The sequence below is a fragment of the Lissotriton helveticus genome, chromosome 7 (genome assembly GCF_964261635.1).
Source record: "Lissotriton helveticus chromosome 7, aLisHel1.1, whole genome shotgun sequence".
NCBI classification, from domain to species: domain Eukaryota; kingdom Metazoa; phylum Chordata; class Amphibia; order Caudata; family Salamandridae; genus Lissotriton; species Lissotriton helveticus.
In genome coordinates, this window is record NC_136068.1 from 1,315,289,108 (window position 1) to 1,315,312,042 (window position 22,935).

The 22,935-nt window shown below is 47.1% G+C and overlaps 1 long non-coding RNA gene across 3 annotated transcripts in view; it reads right to left on the reverse strand.

Annotated features, from left to right (window-relative positions):
* Positions 1–22,935, reverse strand: part of LOC144767379 (uncharacterized) — a 182,230-nt gene that overhangs the window by 78,280 nt on the left and 81,015 nt on the right. The gene's annotated exons all lie outside the window — the stretch shown is intronic.

The window sequence follows — 22,935 nt, forward strand, 5'->3', positions numbered from 1 at the left end:
CTATATGCAAGACATCCATTGGGGATTAAGGTGTTGCTATGGAGATAGTGAAAAGAACACAGACTGGTTGTAACTATGAGAATACTGATAGCTGGTAAAGAATCCAGAGAATAAAGTGAACAAAATGATAAAACACGATACCATAGTGAAGTGAAAGTTCCAGCAGACGAAAGTGGGATAAAACGGTGATGAATGACTAACAAAAATGAGTGATGAGCTGACTATGAAAAAACGATAAAACAACTGGTACATTGGTGGTGCAACCCAAAAACAGTGAGTGTAAAGAGACGGATGGTGGCCGCCGAGGGTACCTGGTTGAATGGTCTCGAGAGGACATAAAAGTGCAGGCAGCAGCCGACTCGGATGTAAATGGAAGCATCTGCGATGTGGCAGAAAGCTGCAATAAAACACGACTAGTGTTTACCTCTAGTCAAAATATACAGTAATGTTACTTAATGGCAGTGGCAGGAGCCAAACGGGGAACTTACCTACAGGTTAATGATGTGCAAACTGCTGGTAATACTCCAAACGAACCCACTGGTGTGTCTCTGTACAATTTACGAATGCGTCGGTGAAAACCCTGAGAACGAGAGTGTCAACCATAAGGTAAATAAAAGGTTCCTGTGACACTCAGTAAAAATGGTAAACCGGTGGCTCTGAATTTACCGTGAAACAAACGATAACTTCGCGTCCTATGGTGATTACCTCCGTCTTCAGGGAATGCACGTCGCTACTGGCGTCCATATTTAAACAAGTCACATAACGCGGTAGAGTGATCAACATAAACGGAGGACGCTAGGAGGTGTAATGTAGGTCACCATATTGGAATGGGGTATAGGAAACGGTATGCCTACCTGGAAGATGCAAACACAACGTATAATACGCCGTATGATAAGGGCAACTGAGATAAAAAGTATCAGAATCCAGATCAATACCGTGCAATGTATTGGTAGCAACTACTCAGGCTAATGATGTGAACCTGATAGACTAAAAAAACAAAATTGCTGGGGAAACTAACTTGCGAAACAGCCGTAGGACAAGAACTGTATGGAGTGCAGGCGGAACAGCTGGTGTACAGGAATACTGGGATTGGGGTGTTAAGACAAGAATTCCATACGTACCAAACTGATAAGTGGATAAGAAATGGAAAGAGAAAAGGGACAGTAAGTGCTAAAATGATAACAAAAGAAGAAACAACAAGAATACATGTGACAAAAAAGAGTGATAACATCAAAGCAAGAAAGAGAAATAAAGACAACATTTCTCTGGATAAAGAGTGGATGAACAACACATACAATGTAATCATAGGTCAAAATCAAGAGATATATGCAGGCCAAACATATGGTAGGGCCACAAGGGAAATGATACGTGAAAACACTACTGCAGTGAAAAATGTAATGACAATAGGTAATATAACATTAAAAAGATCATCACAGGAAACAAGACATATCAAAACGATCATTGAGGCCTGTCGGGTACATTGTTCCTAGTTTTTGTATCCAAAAGAGATCCCTTTGAAGAAGTAATCTGTTAGTGTCAGTACCTGGTCTGACAGTGATTTGTTCAATAATCTGGAACCTTAACTGAGATATAGCGTGTTTTGCCTCATCCCAATGAGTTGCTAAACTGGAGGTTGTGTTCTTGGTGCGAATCCGAAATATTTGTGAACATTTTGTGGCTGCCTATTTTGTGTGAAATACAATTTTAAAATAATGACTTGAACATTCACAGTGCATTCTATCATGGGCTAAGACCTCATAGCACTATTAATGGATATCACTGTGCCTCAGGGCACCAACCTCGATTTAATTCTGTGACTCTCTGATTACACTCACGGACGTATGCATAAATCCCATTAATCACTTGAGATTTCATAGCGTAAATATCACACTTGCCACCAATTCATTTAACTTATATTTAATTTTTATTTGAGTTTTCCTGAAGGTGAAAGGCCAATAGAATAGTTAGAGTATTTTGTTTATTTTACCAACACCTCTAACTCTCCCCCCCACTTGCTGACCCATGCCCCATTGCACTCAGGATCACAGTGCCCACAGGTTTTGTATGCACTTCAAACACTGATTACACCCATATAGACCTTGGGTTAAGTCAAGAAGATTCGCCTTCATGCAGTCAAGTTTCAGATAAAATCGACAAACTCTGCGGTATTCTGAGGCGAAGAAATTGAAAAGTCCATGCCCCCTAGCATACCGCAGAATGCTTCCAACTCCATGATGTTCCATGGGCAGAAGATGGATGTGATTACTTTGCATTTTTTCCTCCGTTAGGACAGATTTACCATCACATATAACACACGTCCCACCACCAACTGTGAGAATACACAACAAATCTCCCACTTCTGGGGCAGAGGATTTGGATCAAAAGGAATAGATGGGAAGAGTGACTTACAGAAAAGCAGGGAGAGAAACATGGGCTCAGCATTTCTGTCATGGACTGAGATCCAACTAGGACAATTTAAACACTACGGTGCTCTTTACGATGGCGGGCTGACATTAGTCCACCCAATATCGTAGCGGTGCTGGGACCGCCCGCCTGATGTGCGGCGGTCCCACTACTGCAATTAGGATGTGCCCGCCATACTGGTGGGCGCATCCTGGCCTTTTAACATTGCGGATGGTGTTGCTGGCTGCAGCGCCGTCCGCAATGCTAAAATGCCATGCTGAGAATTTCCCTGCACTATTTGGCAGGCAACACGCGGTGCCTGCCACGCAGTGCAGGGAAATACGAGGGGGTACCATGGGTACCCCCCAGTGCAGACCCCCAAAACAGAGGAGGCCCGCAACTGGCCCCCGAATCTAGCCTCCGCCTCAGTATTCTCAGTGTGATGACCGCCGCGAAAAGACAGGCGGAAAGGAATTTCTTAATCCCTACGGAGGTGTGATGGCGGAAGGACCGCCGGCCCGCAGGTGGTGTTCCTTCCACAATCATAATGAGCCCCTAATTTCTTTAGTTGCATGGAGACTCACAAAATACCTAGGAGACAAGGCATAATAGTGGTGGCATACATCAACATAATATGGAAAAATGTTCCTGTCTCCCACATGGTGCATTCCCCTATTAACTATCTGATTATAAAACTAGAGCCATTTGTTTTACTCATAGGCAGGGTAGTTGGTACCCTGTTACCAGAACAAGGATAGGAAGAAGTGATAAACAGAAGGATATGTTGTATCTTGTAGAGGAGAGGAGATTGAAGACGCAAGATACGAACAGACAGGAAGAAACACAAAGTTAAACATACATGTTTGTGACTGGGTTTGAGTGAAAATGATGGTAGAAGTGAGAAAAGGGTATTTAAAGTAGAATAATCGGTGAGGTGTGTTGGGTCTTCCGTATATTCTGTGGACGTCTGGAGGCTCCGCACACCAGGAGAATGCAAGGAAGGTTGGGAGTGCGGGTTTCGAGATCGGGGAGTTGTAACCGTTGAGGAGGGCGTTCAGGAGGTGTCGTGTCGGTGTAGGTGTCGTCCTACTGACTACCGATAAAGTACTTGAAAAACTCACCTAGGATCTGTACTTTCTTGCACTGGTGAGGAGTGGCCAGTCAGTGGGACTTTCACGTGTGCGGGAGTTCCTACATCCAGCCACACTACGACGATCCAGCTTTCCGCTCTGCATGGCGGCTCTTGAACTTTTGAGACTGCTGTCTTCTGGGTAATTGTGCAACCGAGGGCACCAACTAAAGGTACCGTTCTTTTCTGGATTTTGGGCACTGCTCACATGAGCCATTCCCAATGCAGCTGCTGCTCAAGTCATCACTGCGTCATTCCTAAAGACGTTTAGCTACTCAGCGTCCCTCATCTGTGCTGTTCATGGTGATCCACACACCAACACCTTCCTACGTAAAACATGGTTACGTGCAAAGCGTGGATGCCACCTTTAAACCGTACATTTTCTCATAGATGTGCAGATCTCGGTGATCTGCACACCATTTGCTTATCTTACGTCAGCACACATAAGCCAAAAACGAGGCGGCCATTTTTTAAATCAGGCCTGTATCTTCTGAAAGTGCCAATCTTCGTTAGCTGCACACCTCTGCATACCATTTTGCTCGTGATCTGCACACTGTGCAAACTACTTTCCTTCAAGTAGCCTTCATTGGCAAATGCGAGTCGCCTTCCAACATTTCAAGTGTTGTGTAGTGATTAGCACACCAAAATTCACGTACAATTTTTCAGTATCACACTTTAAGGCAAACAAGTCTTGGGCTAAACCCTAGCATTTCTGTGCTGACCACGGTGATCCGCACACCACTCTACATGCAAATATTCCACATTTGATAGCATCACTCAACAAGTCACTGACACTTTGCGTGTTTGAGTACATGTTCTATGGTGACACACACACACTCCTATTTCACTCCACAATCTCTACGCTCATTCGGTTTTGCTCATCATACCACAGTTGCAACTATTTAAAGAGCACTGCGTTTTCTCCACTCCTTACAAGTGTTTTTCCTTGTATCTCTGTTCCATCATGTCATGCACTGGGCTATTACCCCACCTACACCATTTGTGCCCAATCCAGCTTCCCCGGAAATTGATTGGGAAAAATGTAACAAAGGGTTCAAAGCGTATCTGGAGGCTTATGATGGAGAGTCCTTCACTTGCAAAAAGAAATATGCCATTCTTAGACGTTGTTTAGGTACCGAAGGCCACAACATTTTTAAACATATTCCTAAAGAACTAGTCATCATTGGTGATGATGCAGGTGGTGGTTTAGAAGACAAGTAAGCCACTGCCATCATGGCTCTTAACACTTGTTTCATGGCTTGTAAAAATGTAACCTTCAAGAGACACAAATTTTACAAAAATCCAATTGCATGGTGAATCTGCCTCAAATTACGTTGCCGCTTTACGCATTCTCGCTGCCTCTTGTGAATATAAGGCATTTGATAAAGGACCAATTAGTTGAAAAAACGAACAAAAAAAGTTCAGGAAGCGCTTCTATCCAAATCGGTTCTCACCCTTCAAAAGGCATTAGACATTGCCACAAGGATAGAAAGCACTAGTTCGTACATGGAGTAGATGTCTTTAACTGATAGCAAAAGTCAGAGAGTCCTAGCAGTCAAACATAAGAAAAAGAAAGAAATCAAGGCTAAGTCAGATAAAGAGACAGCAACCGCACATCAAGGAAAAAACTAGAGTGTTACAGATGTGGTAGTACCATTCACCTAGCTCATGCCAGATCATGCCCGGCTGTGGACAAAATATGCACTAGGGGCCAGATGTAGGTAGGCTTTTACCGGGTGGTAACGGCCGAATTCGGCCGTTACCACCCGGTAAAAGCAATTTGACATGTAGGGCCCTGTAATTTACAGACTCGGTAAATTTACCGGTAGGTAAATTTACCGAGTATGTAAAATACCGAGTCGGTATCATTACTGATTCCGGACAATTGGTATGTAGGTGGGACTCTTCTGAGTCCCACAAGCAGTACCACATCGGTATTTTACCATCAAATACTACTTGATGGTAAAATACCGTTTCTGGTGTGCATGCACATGTGTGCATGCACACCTATGCCATATGACAGGCAGACCTGCCCTTAGGGCAGGTATGCCTGCCACATGGCACCCGAGCCTCTTTTGGGGGTGCCAGAGGGTGTCAAAGTGACACCCCCTGCACCCTTGTGACAGTCGGTATTTTCCGATGTGGTAAATACCGACCGGTATATGCCCAATCAATCCTATGGGCTTCAAAGCCCATAGGAATGCATGGGCATTAACTGGTCGGTATTTACCACATCGGAAATTACCGACTGTTTCCGATTCGGTAATTGCACATCTGCAATTACCTACATCTCGGTATTTTTATTTTCCGACCTCTTAAATACCGAGTCGGTGTGACTCGGTATTTAAGAGGTCGGTAAATAAAAATTACCTACATCTGGCCCTAAGTGTTGTAAGAAAAGGCATTTTGCTAAGGTTTGCAGGTCAAGTGCAAGTGGATCATCTAGAAAGGTGCACAATGTAGAGCCAACAGCAAAAGAAGCATCTTCATCAAGCGAGGAAGGTCAAATTCTCACCATTTTGGACATAGACTGTTCTAATGGCATTTGGAGCGTTAATTCACAAGGAGATCCCTATGTTCTATAAATGTGAATGATGTATGCGTCAAGGTGTTAGCCGATTCTAGATCTCCTTTCACTCTGATAAGTGAATCTGTTTGGAGGGAGTCATTTCCTAAGCAAGTTTTAAAGCAGTCTAATATACATCCCATTGTTTATGGTGGGAAAGTCATTGATGTTGTCAGTGCCGATTTTGAATTCAAAGGCAGCAGATCTAAAGGCATCATATACGTAGTTAGGGATGAGGCGTGCCTTCTTGGGTGGAAAGACCAAGGCAACATTGGTATCATGCTTGATCCCAATAATACTCAACAAGTAATGTTGAAGAAAGATTGCTTCAAAGTGCAGGCCATCATGGGAAACTTATTGAAATAGTTGTACCCAGAAGTATTTAAAAAGGAATTATGTCTCTTTAAAATGTTTAAGCATTTGATCAAATTAACAGAAGGGGCTCATCCTGTGGTGCACAAGGTCAGGAGAGTGCATTTGAAATTGCAATCAGATTTAAAAAAAGAATTGGACAAATTGTGCTCATGTGATGTCATAGAGCCTATTGAGTCCTCTGATTGGATGTCCCCGGTAGTTCTGGCCAAGAAGGTCAATGGTAACTTACGCATGTGTGTGGACTTGCGCGACCTTAACAAAAACATATGGGTAGACCAGCACCCCTATTAGATACGGGGATTCTCGGTTGGCTAAGGCTTGCTCTAAAGCCAGGCAGAAACCCCCGTTCTAGTCAGGGCAAGGGAGTTACACCCTGAGGATAACCCCTGCTCACCCCCTTGGTAGCGTGGAACGACTAGCCAGGCTTATCCCAGAGGCAATGTGTAAAGCTTTTGCACAACACATACACACAGTGGCGACACACTAGGCACACCACAAAGGAGACTTCACACAAGGTTATATTAAAATAGCCATTGTATTATGTAAAACACATTAGAATCACAATCACAGATATATACACTGTGCCAACTGGCACCACGTCATAATTTACAGGGGGCTATGTACCCGGGCAGCGCCAATCGGGTCGCTGCCAGAACCATCAGAAGCATAAACAGTAAATGCAGAACCACGAGCAATAAATGTGTAACAGCCAGTAGTAAAAGTATAACGGCCAGTAGCTGCTGGTGAATAATGAACTTAGCATCATCACATTAGCATAAACCACATTAGCATTAGGCATAAACATGTGAGCATAGAGGCATCATCATTAGTGTAAAAGCATTTGGCATAAACCTCATTAGCAGTGGGCATAACCATAAAACATCAGGGCATGACGTTAGGCATCATCAGCTTAGGCATCCCCTTAGGCATCATCATGAGCATGAATACATTAGGCATAGAAATACATTAGGCATGACCATCAGCAAAGTAGTGCACACATAATAGTCACATCTCTGGTAATGAGAGTAAGCATCACCATAGGGTCTTGCGCCCTCAGAGTACACCAAAGAAATGGCACCACGTTGCAGATTAGCTTTTAGCGCCACTGCGCCTGGGGAGCCCCCTACTCTGGGTCTCTAAAAGAAACTTTGCCCAACGTTACAGCTGCCCGCTCCTGCGTTGCAGCTGGGACCAAGGCAAGCCCCCCTCTGGGACTCAAAAGAAAATAAATGGCACCCATGTTCAGATGCCCGTAATGGCAGAACAGCTGAGCAAGAATCAAGCACTGGCACCATCGTGCCTGGGGAGCCCTCCTTTCAGGGACATCTTAAAGGAATGTTGCCAACAACGTTGCAGCTGCTCACTCCTGCAGTGCAGCTGTCTGAATTAGGCCAACGGAGCCCTGGCCAAGTTGGAGCCCGCCTCCGGGACTCTGAAATTAGAAATGCCCCAGACGTGGCATCGGCCCGCATTTGCGGCACCGCTGTGAAAACAGGCACACACGGGCACTTCTGGTGCCCCTCCTGGCACCCTTGCTACCTCCAAGAGCCCCCCCACTCACCGGGGCTCTTTGGGTGGAAGTCACTGGGGCCTGCGAAGCTCCCGTCTTCTCCCTCAGTGCCTCCTTCTCCGGGCTGCAGGCTCCTCACTGCAGGGTAGGCTCCCACCTACAGGTCAGCTTCTGCTGGGCATCAGACGGCAGGGTGGGCTCCCTCCAGACGGTTGATATGCCGGCGTCTCTCCTTCCCGCGTGGAGCTCTCTCCACGCACAGGAGCCTCGCTCGTTGCAGCACTTCCAGTCTTGGTGGCCGGCCCCTCCCCCAGTCAGGCGGACTTGCCTGGCCTCCGTGTCAGGCCAGCGGCGCTTCCCCTTTCTTATCCTGGGCCATGGCGGTGATGCTGGTAGTTCCTTTGTGCGGAGGCAATACAGGGTAGGCTCCTGTTTTTGATTAAATACAACAGTGGGGTAGGCACCTGCTTAATTAAAAGCATAAAGAGGGGTGGGCACCCGCTCGGTTTTCAAAGCGGCTGCATGCGAGGTGGGCACCCGCTCGGTTTTCAATGCGGCTGCATGCGGGGTGGGCAGCCGCTCGGTTTTCAAAGCAGCTGCACGTGGGGTGGGCTCCCGCTCCTGGAGGCTGCAATTGCGGGGTGGGCACCTGCTTTCAATAAGCACCAAAAATGCGGGGTAGGTCCCGTTGATCTAAGAGGCACAGGGGGGAATCCCACACGCGAGGATTCCCTCACAGCACGTCGGCAGCACAGCGCTGCAGGATCCACGCTCCTTCTTATTAGGGGAATTAAAATATAGTGCCCACGGGGCGCTAGGGTCCAGGAGAGCAGACAGGCAATATTGGGCAAGATCAGCAGGCAGTAGGGCAACTCAGCAAAATAGGGCAGCAGTTCCTGGGAACACTCAACTCCAGCAGCATGGCAATCCCCGCCTGGCACAGCAGTCTTCACTCCAACAAAAGTCTCTTCCTGGTTCCTGTAGAAGGCAGAGGAGCAAAGTTGGGCACAGGGCCAGCACGCAGGGTCCCACGGCGGTTCCTCCTGGCAGAGTGTCCTCTCCAAGTCAGCACAAGCACAACAACCTCATGGGGTCACAGCCCGTGTATTTATACACCCTTCTGCCCTGCTACTAGAAAGGGGCAGAAGCTTCTGGAAGAGTCTTTGGGGAAACCAGTCCCAACTGCTTTTGGGGGAGTGTAGGACACTTGGATTACCAGGCTTCCCTCCTCCCTTTGTGAGCTTGGGCTTGGTAATCAAATACACCACAGGAGGCGGAGCCAGCATTGTAGGGGGCAGGCACAGAACTATTCAGGGAAGGGGATCTCTCCGCCCACTTCTCCAATTGCAGATCTCCTATTCAGCCTGACACTGACGCACCCTACCCTCCCTGGAGACACCCACTACTCACCAGCCCTGGTCACTTCTAGAACCATGAAATGAAGGTGGATCTGCACACCTAAATGTAATCAGTGTATTCAAAACTGTAACTAGAAGTTATCAAAGTGTGTGCGTGCGAAGCATGGGGAAGGGGTACCACCGTCCCTAGGTATAATGTCTGAAAGGAGTACTGGAAAACAAGGACTATGCTACGCACAGCTATCTGGCAATCATGCCTCAAAAATTATAAATACATCATTTAAACCAACATTAGTTGATATTAGACACATTCATTGTACACATTTATTTGAAGTATTTCACATAAATATTCAAAAGCAAAATAACGCAATTTTTCTAATAAGTCCATTCATTGATATATAGAATCCAACTCTATGAATCATAAATGTAAAAGGTATTAATCAAATCAAAACAACCCAATGCATTTCAATGTTTTTCGGGTTATGTCTGCCGGCTGATGTGTGGAAGCAAATCCGAAAAGCCGACCACACAGATCTGTTCGGACATACCTGGAATCAACTCAGTGAACTAGATAGGCAACGGGAGCCCGGAAAGAAACCTGTAAAAGACATACTGGAACTCCCGGACAAAATAGTTCAGAAGCTAAAGACATTGATCCCAGAGAAGAAGGTAGACTGGTCGGTAGTCACGGCTTGCCGTAAGAAACCCCAGGAAGACGTATCAGAATACTTCTCCCGATTTGAGACGGTGTTCTCCGACTACAGTGGCCAAGACATGACCACTGCAACCGGACAACACCTATTCGTGCAAAACTACGTAAAGGGCCTATCGCAAGAGGTCTCCCAAAAGTTACAGACGAGCGAGAGTAGTTGGGGGGCCTCCAAACCTGTAGCTATCCTTCAGATGGCTCAGTATTACGAACACCAAAAGAACGAGAACGAGAGGGCGACTGAGAAAAAGAAAAAGGATTTGAAAGAACGAGTGATGATTGCTCAATTGCAGGGAGTGACGACAGGAAAGGAACGGTATAGAGGAAACTACCAACCAAATGCACCCCCTAGAGACCGCACACCCACACCCGGCGCTCCACGAACAGACCTCGATGAGAACCAGTGTGCGTTTTGCAAAGGATTTGGTCATTGGAAGTCTCAATGCCCGGTCCTCCTGGAAATGCTTAAAAATAAAGAGACAAGGGACATGGCAAATGGCCCCAAAACTAGAGGGCAGGGATGAGGGCACACCCACGACACCAACAATGACAGACCTGGCAGACCGAACACATTTGACCGCCCCCGACAGAATCAGTGCCAACAGTCTGACTGCGACAACACTCACGACTTTGCATAGGACTGCCAAGGGCAAGGAAGGGATCCAGTCGAGCTCTATGTTGACCAGCAAGGTCCTTACGTCACCGCTAAGGTCCTAGGTACGAGGTCTCCATTTCTGGTAGACACTGGCGCGACACGTAGTGCGTTATCTAAACGACTGATTCCAAGGGCACCCTTGTCTGGCTCACACATAACATCAATAGGCTTTGATGGAACGCCCTCCACTAACCCTTTATCCGCACCGGTTTCCTTCGACTTGGATAGTAACCCCACTGACACGACGTTTCTGCTTTCCTCCAACACCCCCGATGCCATTATGGGACTTGATTTACTAAAGCATTTCCGAGCTACTATCAGGTGTTCACAGGACGGGGTTCGAGTCATTCTGTACGATAACCCGACTCTGCTCAGACATCATCATGCACGACACATGTTCTCCATCTCAGACGCTGACGCATCCTTACTTGACTCTCTACCTCTGTATCTGTGGGCTAAAACTGACGCTGATGTAGGACGAATGATGATCGACCCCGTGCGCATAACTGTCCGCCAAGATGCGATACTCCCAAAACTCCCACAATATCGGATATCGCCCGAAGGTGAGAAGGCATTGGTAATGATTATCCAGTCCCTGGTAGAGGCAGGAGTGGTAGAGGAAGTAGTCAGCAATATTTGCAACAGCCCCATCCTACCCATTGTGAAGAAGCAGGGCGAGGGAGATGAGAAAGCGTACCGCTTCATCATCGACCTTCGAGAGGTCAACAAGGTAGTTGTACCCCAGTACCCCGTAGTCTCAGATATCGCCACCATTCTGACCCTGATTCCTTCCACAGCCATCACCTTCAATGTAATAGACCTCAAAAACGCTTTCTTCACCATCCCCATCCACCTGGACAGCCACTACCTTTTCGGCTTCACGTTAAAATCCCGCTCATATAGATTTTGTAGAGCTCCCCAAGGCTACACAGAAAGTCCCAGCATCTATAGCCAGGCCCTCAAGAGACAGCTGGACGCCGTTCAGCTACCTGAGGGAGTGGTGTTGATACAGTACGTCGATGACATCCTTTTGGCGGCCGACACCACTCCACTTGCAGTCACAGCCACCGTCCAACTCCTGCCCTTCCTCGCGGAAAATGGCCACAAGGTCTCCAAAAAGAAGTTGCAATTCTGCCAACCCCAGGTCACCTACCTAGGCCACCTCTTGTCCAAAGACGGGAGAAAGCTTACACCCGATCGAATTCAGGCCATTCTGGAAGCCCCCGTCCCAAAGACCCAGAAACAAGTCCGCTCCCTGGTAGGCCTCACCTCCTTCTGCCGGCAGTGGTTGCCAAATTTCAGCCTCATTGTAAAACCACTACTTTCCCTACTAGCCAAAGATGTCCCCTTCCCACTCCCTTGGACCCCCGAATGCCAATCGTCCTTCAAAGAACTTCGAGACGCCCTTTGTTCTGCACCGGTCCTAGGAACCCCCGATTACACAAAGCCCTTCTCTCTCTACACTCACGAAAGGGAGGGGTGCGCTTTGTCTGTTCTGACTCAAACCATTGGCCCCAAGCAACGACCATGTGCCTATTTCTCTGCCACCCTTGACCCCGTAGCGAGAGCCTTGCCTGCCTGCCTTCGAGCCGTAGCTGCCGCTGCCGTCTCTATCCGACAAAGTGAGGGGATAGTACTCTCGAATTCCCTCACGGTATTAGTGCCCCATGCTGTTGACACCCTCTTGAACCAGACTAAGACGCAACACCTGACTAGCGCCCGACTGACTGGATACGAACTGACTCTGCTTGCACCCCACATTACGCTGAAAAGATGCACCACACTGAACCCAGCCACCTTGTTGCCCCTGCCCGAAAACGACCCGAACGCCCCCCCTATACATGACTGTGTGACCCTCACAGACGAACAGACTAGGAGTAGAGTTGACCTCCGGGACACCGCCTTCACAGACCCTGACGGAGAGCTATGGGTAGACGGTTCTTGCATAAAACTCCCCGACGGCACCACCTCAGCTGCCTATGCAGTTACCACAGTCCAAACCGTAGTTGAAACTGCCCGCATCGCGCAGCGATCCGCACAGGCGGCAGAGCTGATTGCCCTCACACGAGCATGTATTATAGCGACAGGGACTACTGCAAACATTTACACGGACAGCCAGTACGCCTTCGGAGTGGTCCACCATTTTGGACTCTTATGGAGGGAAAGGGGATTCCTGACGTCCCATGGCACGCCCATCCTCCACGGAGATTTAGTCTCCGCCCTGATTGAAGCAGTTCTCCTTCCCAAACGATTAGCGGTAATCAAATGTCAGGCACACAAGAAGGTGACAGACTTAGTCGGACAGGGAAACGCGCTGGCCGACATCACTGCCCGAACCACAGCTGAGAATAGGACAACGACACGTATGTATGTGACCAGGTCACAAGCAGAAAGAAGGACTGACGCTAGGGAAACGATTAGGGACATCCAGATGGCCAGCTCACCACACAAATTGACTGAATGGGCACGGGTGGGATTGAAAGACGAGGAAGGCTGCTGGCGGACAAAGGGCACCAACAAATGGTTGCTACCCAATTCATACCTGATCCCCATACTGACTATGGCACACTCCCCCGCACACATAGGATCTGCCCCCATGATCAAACTCATCTCCAGGGTCTGGCACAACGACAAAATTCCCGACTCAGCCAGACGCCTGGTCCAGCAATGCCTTATCTGTTTGCAACACAACCCGGGGAAAGGAACTGTGGTACCCCGGGGAGGGTTTGGGGTCCCCGACCATCCTTTTGAGGTCCTCCAGATGGACTACATCCAACTAGAAAGATGCCAAAGCCTGAAGTATGTATTAGTCATCGTGTGTGCTTTCAGCAAATGGGTAGAAGCCTATCCGACCCGTGATAACACTGCCATGACCACTGCCAAGGTACTGCTGAAAGAGTTTTTCCCTCGCTACGGTCTTTGTCGAATTCTATGGAGCGACAACGGCCCCCACTTCATAGCTGAAGTTATCCAACTAATCTTGAAAGGGTTGGGTGTAAAACAGAGGTTTCATGCAGTTTTTCACCCCCAATCTGCTGGCTTAGTTGAGCGACACAACGCCACACTGAAACTAAAACTGTCAAAGATAGTGGCCACCACAGGACTTAAATGGCCAGACGCCCTCCCACTGGCATTGCTATCGATGCGCTCCACTCCCACTAAGCACCATTTGACCCCCTACGAGGTTGTATTTGGGCGACCGATGAACCTCTGGACTGCCCCTAAACCGACCTCCATTCACGACGTCCCGGACGTCCTACTGTCTGATTACTTGTGCAAATTGACTAAAACGTTGTCTGTCATTCATCAGCAGGTGCAGCAGGCCATCCCCGATGCTTCCAGGGGTCCGGGTCACTATATCCAGCCGGGAGATTATGTGCTGATCCGGAATTTCCAACGGACAAAGAGTCTGGAACCCCGGTGGACGGGCCCCTGGCAAGTACTGATTACCACCCGAACGGCTCTTCAAGTGGAGGGGAGCGACACTGGCTGCACGCGCACCACTGTAAGAAGGTCTCCTCGACCCTGACCACAACAGAAAACGTCAGCACCCAAGAAGAACTGCTGAACAAAGACCGGCCATCATTGAACTGTTATCCTGATACCGAGGCACTCGAACTTACAAAATTCTCTGATCCCACTGTGCCATCTAGGGAAGGGTATTTCCTGCGTCGAAAGGAGGGCGCTTCGGCTAAGTAGACCACAGACTAAGTTGAATCTCAGAACGGGAGCCTAAACACAACCAAGGGTTACCCGAAAAGAGGCTAAACGAAGTCAGCGGTTCTGCGCACTACCGAGCACCTTGAAGATGATGGAAGCGCCAGATAAGAAGATGATGGAAGCACCAGATAAGAGGACGACAGAAGCAACAGGAAATACCCGTTATCGAAACCCAAAGACTGACAGTATGCACAAATCGAAGACAATTGCTCTCTTCATTGTCCTCCTCTTTTGCCTCCTCCTCATGACTTCCTTCTGGATCATGGAAGAGAGCGCACCCGCTCATCAGATATTGCTGACCACTGCACAGCCAACTACTACGAAAGAACATCACCTGATCTCCCTTTCGCCTCAGCTCCGAGAAAGGCGTAAGGAGTTCTGGAACAATTCCTTCGTGCAACTGTTGCACCAACACAACCTTGCCGCCAACGCCACAAACTGCTGGATCTGCGGGTTGCTCCCGCATGCCACCGGACATTCCATCCCTTTCAACCCTTCCCCTTTCTCAGTTCACGGTTCTTGCCTTGCCTGGTTGACCCTCTTGCAAGAGAGCTACAGGGACAATGCCACTTCTGGTCAAACAGTGTCGCACTTCTACTGTGGAAAAGTAAATTTTGTCATGTTCTGTGTCCCTACGCCTCATCCATCATATGTTATGTGTGCATGACCAATATGCATATGTTATTCCCCATGTCCGATTCAAGACGCAATTATAGTTGTGTCCACCTCTGATATGCCAGTTTCCAGTTCTCGTGAATACTACGAATACCAGGCCTATGTAAAGCTGCGTTGCCACGTTTCCCAGTGTGCACATTATTCCATTATAAAGTCCCCGTTTCTAGGCCTCAAAAGGGCCTGGACATCAGATTCAGCTCCTGTCTCCTGAAGCCTCGCTGAGAAGCGATCCAGCCCCCACCTGTATCCTCGACCTTTCACTTACTTCCTGCCTCGCAGTGCCCGGTGCAGCTTGGCTCTGCCTCTGAGTCTGCCAAAAGTATGTTATAGTTCCAGTTATCAGTTCAGTCCTCCTTCTCTGCATTCCTAAGCTACTGAACTGCATCAATAGTTTCCGTCATTGTCTAGCCTATTCGGCTCCATGTTAGAGAAATACTGCATTTACTGGTCGTTTAATATTCTTCATCACGCACTACATGTAGAATAATGCATGGTCCAGTCTTAAAGTCAAGTTAGCCTTTCCCCTCATGACTTCTAGTTTATATCAACATGTTCCCTAAACATCAGATACTAGATAGGGTTTAGGTACATGTCGCTCCGACCCTCCAGACTTTAGTCTCTGCTCCTAGCACAGAGTTCATAGCCCCCAGCTTCTCCTCGTAACACGTCATTGCCAGTTTGCGCGCACCACCAGGTTAGAGGTCCCGGCTCCTTAGGTAGCCCCCTCCTATGTTTCCGCCCCATTCATGACATATCCTGTTACGTTTGCATCACATGTCTATGTATACGCCCTGTTACACCTCCTTTGTACCGTTATCTTTCGCGACTGCTACGCGTCACGCCTTCTGCTCCACCCACTGCTACGCCTACTGCAATGTAATGCTATGTGTTTGCGCTATGTATATATGCTCGTGTATTGTTATCAAAAGTCAGCGCGCTCATCCCAGACCCAGCCCCAGCAGCTGCTGGGCCCCTGTCGCCCTGCTGGGCCCTGTCATCCTATTCCTATGCAGGTTGTCCTGTTCCTGTCCTTATGCTGTATTAAACCTGCAAACTCCTACTACCTCGAATCTTGACTCTTATTTATTGAGCTATCTGTTATGATATATGCCTAGTCAAAAATAGGGTATTATTTATTTATTTACCACATAATGGCGCCCGAATAGGGACTTGCCCTTTCCCCACGCGTCGGTGAAGCCACGCCGACCCCCTGACCCTCTGCAGTCGTGACGGAACTCTTCTGCGCAGTGGCAGATATTTCTGCTCAAGTATCCCTCAGGCCCACGGAGGAGACGGAGGAGGCGGTCCAGCATCCAGACGAGACGGTGGAGGAACGCGGCGAGTCCCGACCAGAGCCCAAGCCAAGAGTCCGAGGTCCGAGGTATCCGGAGGCCCACCCGTAACTGAAGTCCGAAGTTCGTCGTCCGTCGTCGTAGCAGTCCAGTCCAGTCCGAAGCTTCCGTTCTTGCTGCCCGGTGAGTACCATTACTGGGGTAGTATCTAGACAGGGTCAGTCTAAATTGACTCCTGGTCCGTGGGTTGGTGGTACCCAGACTCACAAACGAAGTGTTCACCTAGGTGGATACGGGTCTTGATGCGTCCCTTTATGGGACCGGTATGTTCCGTACTGTTACAGCAGTGCATCCAGTAACTCTAGTCTGTTCTGTTCTCGAGAAATTCTTGTGTTTCTGTTCTCAGTATTCCAGGTAATATTCTGTCCAAACTGTAATGTTATGATGTTGTTCAATGTATAGTCCAATGTCGTGGTATGCCTGAATTGTTCTCCCAATTGTTATTGTTCCTCGTTTATTGTATTGTGTTCCGATTCAAGTTTACAATGTCTCTCTTTTCGAGATTACGTCAGTTAAAAACTAGAAAGGGTTTGTTAGAGGAAGCAGTTCCTGTCCCGCCCAGGGACAGTCCAGGTCATTTTATGTATCAAAAGCATGGCATAAGCGCCATATTATATCTAGATTTATGGGTAGATTATACCAAACAGTTAGAAGAAAAGTATAGATGGCCCGTATCGGGTACATGGGATGCCGAATGTATCATGCGAGTAGAAGAAGCATTATGGAAAAAGAAAGCCAGACAGTCACAGAAAGATGCCATCGAGTTATGGCGTAAAGAAGCTCATAAAAGAACCGAAAAGGAAGTCAGAAAGTCAGAGTTAAGTAGAGAATCCCAAGAACGAGCCCAAGAAAGAGAACTAATCGAGATAGGTGAACAAGTCAAGCCGAACAGTCAGACAGACAGAGGCATGCCCTTATTAGGGGTATGTATCCTCTTCTTGCTGAGGGCTTGCCAAAAGCGACCCCAGAGGCATCCAGTAATTTCCCGCCACCATTAGTTCCGACCAAGCTACGTCACAAACAGACCGCAGCTGACATTTTTATTTCGTCCTATCTGGACGACACAGTCCCCGAATATGCAAATCCTGTTCGCGCTCCGCCAGTCCTTGTAAACCAGGTAATTCCTGCTCCTCCAGACACCGGGGTACCCTTAACAGCTCCCCCGGGTCAGCCCGCCATACAAGTCCAGCCCACGTTACAATTACCGACCCTGCCAGGACGAAAAGCATCAGTTGACGATTCCAGTCTAGGGGCCGCAGGAGGAGGTCTTCCTCAAACCCCGCCGCCACACAAGCGTTTATCAGCCCTCGAATTACATGCTCAAGCATCACAGCGTACTCCTAAAAGTAATAAGTCTGTTACAGAAATCAGGCAAGCCCTTGGCGAATGTGTCTATGACCCAGTTCCAGGCGAGTTTAATATGGTTTTATATTCCGTACGCGTAAGGAGAGTGACCGAGTATCTAGTCACCTTGCCGAATATGAAAGAAGATCTAGACAGAATATATAGTTTCATCCGTACAGGGGATGATCCAGAAAGTATTAGTGATGCCATGTCTCAAAGGAAAGCCGAGATTCAGCGCATGATATTAAAGTTTTTAATTAATTGTCTAATAAGAGAACAAGATTACCCGTCTAAAGATCCAGCCGAAATGAAACTCCTGACAAAGTGGAGTGATAATATAGCCGAAGGAAAGCACAATACCATTAGTGCCATGGAAAGTATGTACAAGAAAATCCGTAGAGAGATAATAAAGATACACGAACAACGTAAAGCCGCACAAGTAAGCGAGAAAGAAAGTACCTCTGATCCTGAAGAGGAAGACGACGAGAATACTGCCAGAATAGCGTATGTAGGAAAATCTAGATTTCCAGATCGCCATTTACGTCTAGAACCCAAGTCTACTTTCCATCATCCAGCACCAGAACAAGGTTCTCTAGAACAAGTATTCCAAGCTACCGATCATATTCTGAAATCACGAATCGGTTGTAGTGAGTTAAGTACCATGCATGAACAAGAACTAGCCCGATCAGCAGTCCGATGGATTACTGATTCTACCACTTTTCCAGACGAAATAGTGGCACAAATGTTTCTGAAAATGCCCCCAGCCGAGCAGCGACTGGTGGGTATGTATATGATTCAGCACCTCATTACTCTGTATGAGGGTCAGCACTCTGATCCAGGTCCGTTACATGATATCCTGAACGAGTTACTCCAGTACAGATGGAGAGGTCTAGGTACCGATTTAATTAGTATCATTCTAGAACAGCGTCACAAATATAGAACATTCTTGAACCCGCATTTTGTTCATGTCTCACCTCCAGAAAGTAAATCATTCTACATAGACAGACAGAATCCGTTACGAGAAGTCCACCCAGTTAAGGGAACGGGTGGCGAAATGCAGCGAGTGTTTGTATACACTCCAATAACAAAGATGGAACTCCTCGAGATGAAGAAATTAATTCCCTGTCATGACAAAGATCCAGCAGGGTTCCATAGAGAATTAAAAGACATGCTCCGTATGGGAGAATATACTTACCCAGATATCATTAAAATGTTAAAAGTTCTGCTACCCGCAGGGGTGTATGAAAAGCTAAAGGAAAAAGAATGGGAGGTGGGAGAGAAAAAGATCGATTGGGCAGTTCTAGAAGCTGAAGACAAGGCACGAGTACCAGGTACCGGTCTTGGAGATAAATGTAAAGAATTACCGGAATTATTGATTCAAGTTTTACCCAGATTATTAACAACGAGAAAAGAAGACTGGGATGCAATCTCAGCCTGTAAACAGAAACAAGATGAAGATATTAGTGATTTTTATTCTAGATTTGAAAAATGTTTCAGTATCAACAGTGGCCTCAAGACAAGTAGTGAGTCATACCCTCACCTTTTCGTTACTAAATTAGTCGAGAATTCAAGCCCACAAGTTAAAAACCGAGTTTTGAAAGTCGAAAGCACCTGGCAAGCAAATACTCCGTCCCAGATGCTCCAGATGCTTCAGTATCACCAGAATAGAATCAGGGAAGAGCAAGAACACGAAAGAAAACGTATGAAAGACACGAAAATGAAAGTACTAGTTGCACAATCTGTTCCTCAAGACAGTCAGAAGAGGGGTCCGAATCAAGCCAGTCATCCTGCAGCTCCCGTTAAAGGGAACTGCAATTATTGTAAACAGCCAGGTCATTTTATAAATGAGTGTGCAGTTCTGAAACATAACATAGCTACTGGTAAGACTAAAGAAAGACCACGTCCGCCTAGACAAGAACAAGTTTCACAGACTCCTCAGTCACAGAATACACCACAGACAGTTACAGCACCGCAGCCTATTGCTGCAACACAGCATGTTACATCGCAGATGTACCAGTATGCACAGTCTGAGTATCCAGAGTACCAGCCATATTCATGAAACAGCCTAGAGAAGGAGGTAGGCTTGCCTCTCATCGAGATACCTGTAGATCAAGAAGGTCCCTATGTTCACAGTCAAGTATTAGGGAAAGACAGAAAGTTTTTGATTGATACAGGGGCAAGTAGGACCACAATTAGTCATGCCGAAGTTCCAGGGGCTCCGCTCTCAGGCTCAAGAAATGTTTCCCTTGGATTTTCAGGAAAGCCGATCGTTAATGAGATTTCAAAGCCAGTCACTCTAGAAGTAGGTCCATTGTCCCGCACTACTGATCTGTTACTTACTAAGTCATGTCCAGAAAATCTATTAGGCATTAAGACACTGAAAGAGTTGGGTGCAGTCATATGCTGCTCCCCAGAGGGAATACGTCTGTTCCTACGTGACTTTAAGGGTCACTATGTATTACGAGATTTTGATTCAAGACTGTCTAATGTTCCGCAGCATTTATGGGCGCAAGGTCCAACTGATGTAGGTTACATGCAAATCACACCCCATCGTGTGACTCTCAAACCAGGTGTAGTGTTACCACGAATCAGGCAGTACAGATTGCCACCCGAGGCTGTAGCAGCCTTATCCAAAATTATCGACGAGCTCATGGCTCAAGGAGTAGTTGTAGAAACTGACTCCAATGTATGTAACTCTCCGATCATTCCAGTCATGAAACGTACTGATCCAAATGCACCCCCAGTATATCGATTAGTGATTGACTTACGAGAGCTTAATAAATGTATTATTCCGCAGTACCCAGTTGTCCCAGACATCTCTTCCCTATTGACAGCCATTGATTCCGAAGCCACGTTCTTCACTGTCATAGACCTCAAGAACGCATTTTTTAGTGTTCCAATCCATCCAGACAGCCAGTTTCTTTTCGGATTTTGTTTAAATGGAAGGAGCTATATGTTCACACGCGCTCCTCAAGGTTTCACAGAAAGCCCTAGTATTTACAGTCAAGCACTTAAGAGACAACTAGATAATATTCACATGCCAACTGACACTGCCCTGCTCCAATATGTCGATGATCTACTGATCACAGCCCGTTCTGAACGTGACTGCGAGCGAGCGTCACTCACGGTTCTGTATTTCCTAGCCGAGATGGGGCACAAGGTGTCCCCTTCGAAGCTTCAATTCTGTGTCCAGCAAGTGGTCTACTTAGGACACTTGCTGTCCAAGAGGGGTAGGCAGTTGACACCAGACCGTATCCAGTTGATAGCGAGTCTTCCCCAGCCCAGAACCCAGAAGGAGGTACGTGCTTTTATCGGCCTTACTTCTTATTGTAGACAATGGATTCCCCAGTATGCATTTTTAGCCAAGCCACTGATACAGTTAACGACACAGGAGGCAGCCGTATCGACTGTTCTCCCTTGGACATCTGAACATACACTTAGTTTCAACGAGTTAAAGAAAGCCCTATGCCAAGCTCCAGTTCTAGCTACACCGAACTACAGTAAGCCTTTTACACTTTTCGTTACTGAACGTGAAGGTACAGCATTATCTGTTCTTACACAAGGTCAAGCAGGACAATACAAGCCCTGTGCTTATTTTTCGAGCACATTAGATCCAGTCGCCCAGGCATTGCCTGCGTGCCTCAAGTCAGTTGCAGCCACAGCACTCGCTATCAGACAAAGTGATTCCATAGTTTTAGGACATACTTTGACAGTACAAGTCCCACACTCCGTGGAAGTTCTTTTAAACCGAACACAAACACAGCACTTGACAATTGCACGTTTAACAGGTTATGAATTGACACTGTTTCAGCCACACATAGAAATCAGACGCTGCAACATCCTGAATCCTGCTACACTGTTACCATCAGTTAATTCAAATCCAGCCACACATGATTGCGTGGAAGTAGTCAACATTACGACAAAGCCAAGACAAGACCTGACAGACATTCCGTTACTAGATCCTGACCTGACACTTTATGTGGATGGTTCATGTATGAGAACTAGTACAGGAGAACTAGTCGCCGCGTATGCAGTGACTACTGACACCGAAGTTATTGAGACACACCGTATTGATACCCTGTCCGCTCAAGCAGCAGAGCTAGTTGCTCTGACACAAGCCTGTATACACGCCAAGAACCTGAAAGTTAATGTTTACACAGATTCACGTTACGCATTTGGAGTTGTACACGACTTTGGAGTGCTCTGGCAGGAGAGAGGTTTCATGACTTCTCATGGAACCAAGATTCAGCATGGTCTCCTTATTCAAGCTCTGTTAGATGCCATACATTTACCGACATCTATTGCTATCATGAAGTGCAAAGCACATACGAAAGTTACTGACATTATTTCTCAAGGTAATGATCTAGCAGATCGCACAGCCAAGCTTACAGCCCAGACTCCAGACATTCCAGTTAACAAGACACATACTCCAGATCCGATTACATGTATGACAGTTAAGGACCCTACTCAAGATGTCATAGATATCCAGTTACATGCTACTCCCGATGAAATCAAGAAATGGTCTGAACAAGGAGGGGTCCAGACAGATCAAGGATGGTTAACAAAGGGTAGAACCACATGGTTTGTCCCCGACTCTATGGTTCAAGTCATTATTAATACCGCACATAGTCCAGCACATTTAGGAGAAAAAGCCATGTTAGACAGTATCCAGAACATCTGGTTCAACAAGCATTTACGAGCTGCAGCCAAGCAGAAAGTCCGTACCTGTATGATATGTTGTCAGTTTAATCCAGGTAAAAGTGTCCCGGTGGAACAAGGTGGTTTCCAGCCTCCTGACCACCCTTTTGAGGTCCTCCAGATGGATTATATTCAGATGGAGCGATGTCGAGGTTTCAAGTATGTTCTTGTAGTTGTATGCGCTTTGTCCAGGTGGACAGAAGCATATCCAGTCTCAGATTACACAGCCGCGACCACTGCTAAGCAGTTGGTTCGTGAATTCTTCCCTCGATATGGACTCCCTAGAGTCGTATATTCTGATAACGGCCAGCCATTCTCATCCGAGTTGATGAAGCACGTTTCCCTGTTGTTAGGGTACCAGTGGAAGTTTCATTGTGTACGCCATCCTGAAGCAGCCGGTCTAGTCGAGAGACATAATCAGACTCTGAAAATCCGCATTGC